General features: G+C 56.6%; 1 protein-coding gene across 1 annotated transcript in view; it reads right to left on the bottom strand.

Moving 5' to 3' along the window:
• The window catches only part of BRI3 (brain protein I3), a 19,388-nt gene that overhangs the window by 9,385 nt on the left and 730 nt on the right, over positions 1-9,273 (bottom strand). The window lies entirely within an intron of this gene.

Genomic DNA, 9,273 nt, shown 5'->3' with positions numbered 1-9,273 from the left:
GCTGGGCAGCCGGCGCCCTACCGCCGCAGGACAGAGGAGGGGAGGGGAACAAGCTACAACCAGAGCCCCTTGGAGTGTGCCCACGTGGTCCCACCGCCCCCAGCAGGAGGGGCGGGGGGAGGGGGCTTAACATCCGGTGACCAAGGATCCTTGTCAGTCTGGGGGCCGTCACCCCAAATCAGGGCAAAAGAACATCTCGAGCGGTGCGGAGAAACCAAGGTGCCCAGGGCTCCACTCTGTTAATGCCTTCCAGTGTCCCGTGGACCAGTTAGGCCCGTTAGGGAGGCTGTGGCCCTAGTGGCGCAGCAGGCTGGACGATTGGCTGCTAACTGCAAGGCCGCGGCTCAAACCGCCCAGCAGCGCCCAGCGAGAAAGCCACTAACGATTACCACCTTATTTGGGGCCAGCATGGGTGGGCATCCACTCCTTGGCCTGGGTCTGGTTGGGTCCTGTGGCCACGTGCTCCGCTTTGCTATGGGGAAGCTGAGGCTCTGAAGAGGGGAGAGGCGTGGCCACGCACACCTGGGGCAGGTCCCCACACCTGTGTCTTGCCTGACCTGACCTTAAAGACCCCCGGAGTCAGGAGCCCAGGCGCTCTGGGCACAATGGTTACACACTCAGCTGCTATCAGTACCGTTGGTGCTGTGAACCCAAACCGCGGTCCAAGGGAGCACCTGGCCTCGGCTCCCATAGAGGCGGCCCAGAAATCCGCGCGGGTGGGTTTGTCACACGGGGTCCCAGCAGTTGAAAAGGAGCTCAACCGCTTACGAGCTCTGAGTGGAGCAAACGTCTGCCCAGACGTTGGCGGTTCAGACCCACCCTGCAGAGCTGGTGCTGCGCAGGAAGTTCAGCTGGGGCAGGTGGGGGGCAGCTAGGGCCCTTTCAGCCCTGCCACCTTGTCTCTATCAAAGCCCATCCCCTGTCCACGCAGAGTCCCCAGCATCCTGTGCTGATGGGGAGTGGGGGCGAGGGACAGGTCAAGTGAGGGCCGGGCTGGCATCTGGAGTGGGCTCTGAGATGGCAGACATCACAGGAGCGGCTGAAAGGGGGACCCTCACACCTGGCCAGCTACAGCCACCCCCATGGGTCCCCTGCAAGCCCTAAAGCATGCACACAGCCCATTTCCCTACTGGGCTAAGGTGGCTTTTCCCTCCTTCAAGGCCTGTGTGTGCTTCCAGACCCCACCAAACCCACAGCCCGAGCTCCCTTCTCCAATGAAGACCATTTTCTGCCTTTCTGCCGTGGGACTCCCTGTTCCCAGGAACACAGGCAGGGAGGTGAGGGCCACTGAGAAGACCCTGACTCTGCCTCACGGTCTCCCGAAAGTTGAGGTCCACTGCTGGGGCTGGGGCTGTGGTGCTGGTCCCGCACACCCAGGGTGTCACCCAGGTGCACCCCGTCCTTGCCGGCCCTCCACGTCACCAAATATAACGTCCTCCTCCGTGATGGGTCCCTCCTGATGACCTGTCCAAAGCACACAGTCGTCCTTCAGTGCATTTTGGAAGCCAACCACCAGGCCCATCTTCCTACTGTCTTCATCTGGAAGTTCTGCTGAAAGCTGCCCACACAGGCCTCGAGACCCTCTGGAGCAGGGTGATGCTGCTGGCATTCGACACGCCGGCATGGTCACTTCCAGGAGCACAGCACTGTGGAGACCACCACAGAACAACAAGCAGACGGGTGGTAGTGGCATTGGTGGCTGGTGGGTGTGGCTTGGGGGTTAGGGAGGTCCCCTTGTCACCTTGAGACATCACATACAATCCCTGCTCTCCTTTCACTGGGCAAGAAGCAGGCAAGAGCGTGGCTGAGCAAACTGAGCTCCTGCCCACCCGCCAGCCACTGCTGTCAGAAGGCTGGGGTGCAGAACCCAGAATGGTAACCGAGTCCGGATACTCCAAGGCCCCCAGTGTCATATGGAAGCTGAGCTGTGGGGCCAGAGTAGGAGTTGACCTGAGGGGAGAGATGGGGAGAACATTCCAGGCAGAGTGTGCTGAGGCCCCAAAGAGCAATGGGTGGCCCACCGCCATGTGCCAGAACTCAAGCCTGGGGGTGAGTGGGGCTGGCTCAAGGCCTGTGAGGGTCTCCAGCATGGAGGGTGAGCTGGCCAGGGGAGGGGTAGCCCAGAAGTGGGCAGTGGGCGGGTAACCTGCCCGAGCTGTGCCGGAACCCACGAGGCGTTTCTGAGAAAGCATGAGCATCCCATGTGCTCTCAACCCCAAAGCCAGCAGCATTCTAGCGAGTAACTAGGGGCAGGGGTCAGCGAGGACCCCTTGGAATCATTCCAGGAGGAGACCACCCGCAGGCTCAGGGGCGCCAGCTGTGGAGAGGGGGGGTGGCTCGGTACCTCGGAGTCAGTCCTGACTCACAGGGACCCTGTGTCCACCCAAACAAGACACTGCCTGGTCTCGCACCATCCTCCCAAGTTCTGCCCTGTCTGCAAGCATTGTTGCAGCCACTGTGCCGAGACCCTCTGGAGCAGGGTCTCTTCTCTGCCATCTGTCCTGGGAGCCTGGTTTGTCGCCGGTGCCTTCGGTGCAACTTACACGGCTTCCTTCAGTGCCATCAGTCCTGGATCACATCCTACCTCCTACGGCAGCTGGAGGTCACTCGGCCCGTTTGCGACCTTGGCTTTGCGTATTCCTCCATCCTCTGAAGCCGCCTGCCTCGCTCCCTGTTTTCGCACAGAACCAGTCAGTACCACAGCTGGAGTTGAGTGTGGAGACCGGGAGGGGCAGGAAGGGCAGGTGTGAGTCACACCAAGATTCTGTCACGACCTGGTGACCCACTTGCGAGACAAGGATCAGGATACCCAAGCCTCTGGCTCAGGTGACTTCTCCGCACCCACGCCTGGAGTGAGAACTCCCGAGGCCAGCTGGACGGGAAGACCAGGGTAGCGGGTTGGGGACACGAGTGGAAAGGTGTCCTGTGAAGCTGAACCGGCATGCTTGACAGGACATGGGGCGTGGGAAGCTCTCACCAACAAGAACGTCTTCCTCAGTCCCCACTGAGGAGCCCCTCAGGGAAGGCGCTCGCTCTCGGCCTCTGTCCTGGGTCCCACGCCCTTGGCATCGCTCCATCCCCATTGGGGCTTCCTTTCTTCTGTGCTAACTTGCTGATGGGTTTAAGCCCCTACAAGATGAACTCATTTACCTAACAGAAAACCCTTGCCAAGTGGGATGAGTTCAACAGGCATAGATAGGGGTTGGGCATTAACTTTGGGGGGGGGGGTTGTCCTTCAGTCCCTAACAGTTATAAAAGGCCTGGGAATTGACACCCACTGTCCTCTTGGGGAGTGTTGATGGAGGTCGGCCCCGTGCCTGGTGCATGTCGGACTCAGCCCCACTGGAGGACCTCTTGTTCTCTTGGGGAGGGGCCTGAGCACATGACTACTGCTCTGGGGGCAGGGACCGAGGACAGTGGGCAGGGGGGACAGCAGTGGGCCATGTTGAGAAGGTGCTGCCGGTGCCATGACTGGATCAGAGCGCTGCTGGGTGAAGCCCACAGGACCAGCCTGAGTGTTTGCCTGTTTTTGAAGGTGCTGGAAACGACGGGCCTGTTGTCAGGTCGTGGAAGAATCCAGGGCAGAGAACAGCGGGCAGACAGGACGGGTCCAGGGCAGAGGTTGTGGGAAGGTGGCCTGCGGGCACAGGGGGAGGAAGGTGGGTGGGTGCCCCGGTGGCAGCTCTCCTGGTGACGTCTGCTCTTGAAGAAGCAGGAAGATCTCAGCCAGGACAGGGCAGGGCCAGTGTTGGTGGGGGTTGAGGACAACAGACTTGTGAACAGGCTGGGTAGAGAATTCTTTGACTGCTGGATGGCATGGGGGACAGTGTGGATGACACGGTGGGTGGGTGAAGTATTGTGCTGCTAACCTCACCGTCGGCAGTTCAAGCCCACCAGCCGTTCCTCAAGAGAAAGATGAGGCTGGCTGTTCCCCTAAAGATTCTGGATCTCAGGAACCCTAAGGAGCCATTCCATTCTGTCCCACTGCAGGCTGGCGATGGAGCTCTGCAGGTTAATGACCGGACTGAGCAAGAACGGCTGCATCTGAATTCGGGTGTGGGACACCCTAAGGACCAAGGACCGCCAGAAGAATGAATGGGTCTTGGGAGAAGTACAGTCAGAATGCTCCTCAGAAGGCCAGTCCAAAGTCTGTCTCGTGCACTAAGGACATGTTATCAGCAGGGACGAGTCCCTGGAGAAGGGCGGATGCTGGGGAAAGTCAGCCTGCAAGAGGAAGACTCTCCATGAGCTGAGGAAGCAGGGCTGCGGGCACAGCAGTGGTCGGGAGGCTGGCGTAGGACCGGGCAGGGCTCCCTTCTGTGGGACACAGGGTCGGGGTGAGTCAGGCCGGACTCCGCAGCATCTAGCAACAGCAGCAACAACCAGTCCCGGCTGCGGTTACGGGGTAGTCACGGTGTATGGGCCAGGTGCACCAAGTACCGTACAGGCTTCGCCTCGGTCAAGGCCAGAGGCTCCGGGACCCCCCCAAGGTATCTCAGTCAGTAAACGGGGATCTTCAGACACCAGGCAAACCAAAACTCACTGCCACTGAGTCGATGCCAGCTGACAGCGACCCTACAGGATAGAGGAGAACTGCCCCTGTGGGTTCCTGGCGCTGTAACCCTTTATGGGGGCAGAATGCCCCCTCGGCTCCCAGGGACTGGCTGGTGGCTTCCAACTGCTGGCCTCCTGATGCCCAGCCTCCCCAAGAAGGCAGCAGACATGGACCATACTTCTGCTTTTAAAAACATGTTCTTAGTGAGAACATAGAACATTCCTTCTTTGCAGATTTCTCTGAAACTTGAAATTCTGCTGCTTATCTACTTTTAGGTCTGGTTTTGATGTATTCATTCCTTTTTTCTTTTGGTCCTTGCCCAAGGGCAGAACGCCAGACCGGATGCTGTTGAGACAGTCCCAAGGCAAGGCCCCTCCTCGGTCAGGGCCAAGCTGTGCCCTGTGGGGTCTTCAGGAGCTGAGGTTTTAGAAGTTCATCTCCAAGGTCCCCCTGGGAAGAGTCGGAGCTCCAGCCAGTGTGGCCTGGATGTTTTGGCTGGAGGCGCTCTGTGAGGACATGGTCAGACCTGCTGCGTGGCTGTCACCTGCCCGGGGTCAGGAGGACTGTCATGGTCTACTGGCCATTGATAGCCAGTGGACAGCAGCTCCTGGCTCTCCTCAGGGGAGCTGGAGGCCATCAGAGCAGGGCTTCTCCCCCTCGCCCTTGCCTGGGACGTGCTGGGTCGTCACGTGAGCTGCTTGGCGTCCTCAGGAAGCTGCTGTCTCACATGATGGGGATTGCCGCAAAAAAGAAAAGTGGGGGGTGAGGGGTGAAGGGTGAGGGAAGCACATGCAATACCAACACCCACGGTTCGGGCCAATTACGGCTACAAGCGTCTGCTCCCGAGGAGGCCAAATATTTGCTCAGTGAGTGAGCGGTTTATCTGAGATCAACATTTTACGTTGGGGGTTGTCTGTTTTTCAGGAAGTCCATGGTGCTTGTGATTCTACTGGGCAAACAGTTTGTAAATATTTCAGAAATGATGCCCAGAGGTCCCCACCAATCCCGATTCTCAGGGAGTCCACTCGGCTGAGCAGAACAGCCCCATAGGGTTGTCAGTGGTGGTAGAGTGGTTATGTGCTGGGCTGCAATCCGAAAGGTCAGCAGTTCAAACCCACCAGCTGCTCCTGGGTAGAAAGACAAGCCTTTCTACTCCCTTTGTCTGAGAGTGACAGTCTCGGAAACCCACAGGGGCAGTGCTACCTGGTCCTAGAGGGTCGCCATGAGTCAGCATCCAATTGATGGCAGTGAGTTTTTCTTTTTAAATGTATTGTCACCAAAGGAGCCCTGGTGGCTCCGTGGTCAGCGCTCGGCTGCAAACTGGCAATTCAGACCTACCAGCAGCTCCACGAGAAAGAGGTGGCCGTCCCCGGCCATGAAGAGCCACAGCCTTGGGGACCAGGGGCCATTCGGGCTGCTCTGAGCACCGGGAGACTGGGTGACAAGTTGCTGTCATTGTATCTTCATACATACGTACGTACGTGTGTCCTTGGGTACCACCCAGTCAGTGGGGCTCTCTCAGCAATACAAGTCCAACAGAAGAGCTTCACCCTCGCTGCCGCTTCGGAGCCACAGAGTCAGGCCGGCTCCTCGAGGGGCTTCCTCTTTCACGGACCCCTCTGCTTTCCCCAGCATGACGTCCTTCCCAGGGACTGGTCCGTCTCTCCTGACAACATGTCCAAAGCATGTAAGACAAAGTCTCGCTGGCCATCCTGGCCTCTAAGGAGCCCTCTGGCCGTCTTCTGAGGCAGAGCTACATCTGGACCTGGATAACCATCTGGGGTGTCCGTCTCCACGCCACGCCTTCATTCCCTAAGAGGGCGGTCCCAGACACGTGGGCTCGCCCAGTGGAGCACCCCGACTCGTACCTGGAAAGTCGGCTGTTTGACCCGCACTGCCGACAGCAGCGGTTCTCAATCTTCCTCCTGCCGCCACCCTTTCCTACAGTTCCTCGTGGTGGTGACCCCACAACCATAACATTATTTTCGTTGCTGCTTCATCACTGTCATTTTGCTACTGTGATGATTCATCATGTAAATATCTGATAGGCAGGACGTATTTTCATTGTTACAAATTGAACCTAATTAAACATAATTAAAGCATAGTGATTAATCACAAAACAATATGTAATTATATCTTGTGAAATAGTTATGTGTTTTCTGATGGTCTGAGGTGACCCCTGTGAAAGGGTTGTTCGACCCCCAAAGGGGTCATGACCCACAGGTTGAGAACCGCTGTTCTAGAAGCTTCTATGGCCAGTTTCGCTCTGACAGACCAGTCAGCAGCAGGGACGGCAGCTGGGGTATCCTGGTTTCACCCTTCTCCCACTGCCCTCGGGTTGGCGCAGGCTCAAAACCACCCTGTAGACAGAGGAGAGCGCCCCCGTGGCTTCCCAGACTGCACATCCATATGGGAGCCAACTGTCTCATCTTTCCCCTGGCCCACAGTCAGTGCTCAAAAGAGGTGTTGCCTTGGGTACATCTGCTGCACAAGACCTCTTTAGAGTACGACAGCGATGTTAGTTTAGAGTATGTTACTTTGAGGTGAGCCTGACCCACGCCATGGTGATTTCTCCAGCCTCACATGCATGTGAGAGTTGGACACGGAATAAGGAGGACCGAAGGGGGAGAGCTGCGTTTGGGTTGGGGCGCTGGTGAAGAACTGTTGGCAGTACCGTGGACTGCCGAAAGAATAAACAAAGCTGTGTTGGAAGTACAAGATCGCTCCTGAGAAGCAAGGATGGTGAGACTCTGTCTTGCATACATTGGACACGCGGTCAGGAGAGCCCAGTCCCTGAGAAGGACGTCCTGCTTGGTACCGTGGAGGGGCAGTGAACAAGAGGAAGGTCCTTGCTGAGAGGGGCGGACACAGCGGCTGCAGCCATGGGCTCGAACACAGGACGGATGGCGAGGAGGACGCGGGCCAGGCCGTGTTTCATTCTGCTGGGCACAGGGTCGCTGTGGACTGGAACCAACTTGATACACTTCACAGATATGGAAGCCAACAAGTTCAGGCTGAGTGCCTTGAACACTTGTTCTCAGCCAGTCAGAGTGACGGAACAGGGTGCTTTCCAGAGACTTGATTGGTGTCGGGTTAGATGCAGACGAACGTTTCCGTCAGAACTGGAGGGCGCGCGTGGAGGGAATGGGCTGCGGTGAGTGGACGGCTGATGCTCATGCGGACTGCCAGCTGACCGCCAGCGCCCTTCCACATCCTGTCCTGCGCCTCTTCTTTGGGAACACCCTTAACCTCATCCCCTTCGAGAATGATGGGACCACTGTTCCTAGAGCGGAACTTCACGGGCACAGTCAGCGTTTGTTGGGCTGCTCTGAGTGTCTGACATCTTTCGCCTCCTGACATCTCCTGGACCCCTCAGAGCCGTGTAAACGGCCCCACGGCCCCAGAGCAGTTCCTTCTCTGAGAGACGTTGTGCAGGGTGTCTGGAGATGCCAGAGCGGGTGCGCGGTGCTGCACACTCTTACCTGGACACCAGTGGGGATGGAGGGGCGTCCGGGCATCCACGTGAGTCTTCCGAGTGTCTCCAAGACCAGTCCCTTGGGATGGGCAACCGTTCTTTCGCTCAAGACGACAGAAAGAAGCCAATGGGAACGTGACGTCAACTGGTTACCATTCGCCACGCCCTGAGTCCGGTGGCCATCGGGCATTTGGGGAGAAGCAGACAGAGGGCCAGTCCCATGTTGAGACGGAGAGGTCACCTCCTGTGGTTACGGTAGGGGAACTGTCCCCATATCGGGATTTCCCAGGGCCCTGGCCGGTCCCACAGGGCCACCCTGTGTCAGGAGGACGCAGCGACGGGAGTGTGGTTACTTCACTTTGCTCTCTTGGACCTATGAGGGTCCCGGCCGTCTCCTTCCCGGGGCTCCTGCTGTATCTTGCCACCAGTGCCGGAAACTCGGTGCTCCCTCAGGCTGCAGAGTGAAGGGCGCACTGAGCGGATGCAGGGTCTTTGAGATGGGATTGACGGGGTGGGGGTGGGGGCTGGGGTCCTTGCTTTTGAGAATCAAGTAGGCATAGAGGACTGCCCTCAGTAGGAGCCTCAAGGAGGGCAAAGGCCACCACGGCCAAGTGACAGAGGGAAGAAGACACCAGGCCGCCCCTGATATGTAAGGTGACCAGACGTCCCACTTTTGGCGGGACAGCCCCGATTTTTAACAATTTGTCCTGCGTCCCTTGGCGTTTTTTAAAAGTCCCGATTTTTGGAAAGAATGCACAACAAGCTAGGGAACGGCGGGAGAACGGAAAGGGAATACACGGTTTTCAGGTGCCATGTGGCTATTTCACCAAGATATGAGTTTTATATTATTTTTGTTAATTTTATAATGTTAAACTTCAATAATAACAAATAATTGTTGAGAACTGCTTATCAACGTTCACATTGTTGATCAGTTGTTAAAATTTGACCACTATAGTTTGGACCTAATGAACAATGGCATTTTATGGCATTGGCAACGACGAAAACATTTTGTAACTGTCTCTCAGACGATACACATCATACTGCGTGCTACTGCTAGTTATACAAGTGATGTCAACAAATCAGCCATTCAGATAATTTAGGTAAGTAATTTATTTATTTATTTCATAAATGCATAAATTTTCTTGAATTTAGCAGACAGTACTGGAATGATGTGCAAAAATCATTCGATCATATTACTCAAAATTTCCCATATAGTAATATTTCTGAAAATGATCTTTTTAAT

Source organism: Echinops telfairi, unplaced genomic scaffold, assembly GCF_000313985.2.
Source record: "Echinops telfairi isolate 266 unplaced genomic scaffold, ASM31398v2 ScPeMD7_5;HRSCAF=22, whole genome shotgun sequence".
Lineage (NCBI taxonomy): Eukaryota > Metazoa > Chordata > Mammalia > Afrosoricida > Tenrecidae > Echinops > Echinops telfairi.
The sequence above is the reverse complement of the archived record's forward strand: the minus strand, read 5'-3'. Positions and strand labels throughout refer to the sequence as shown.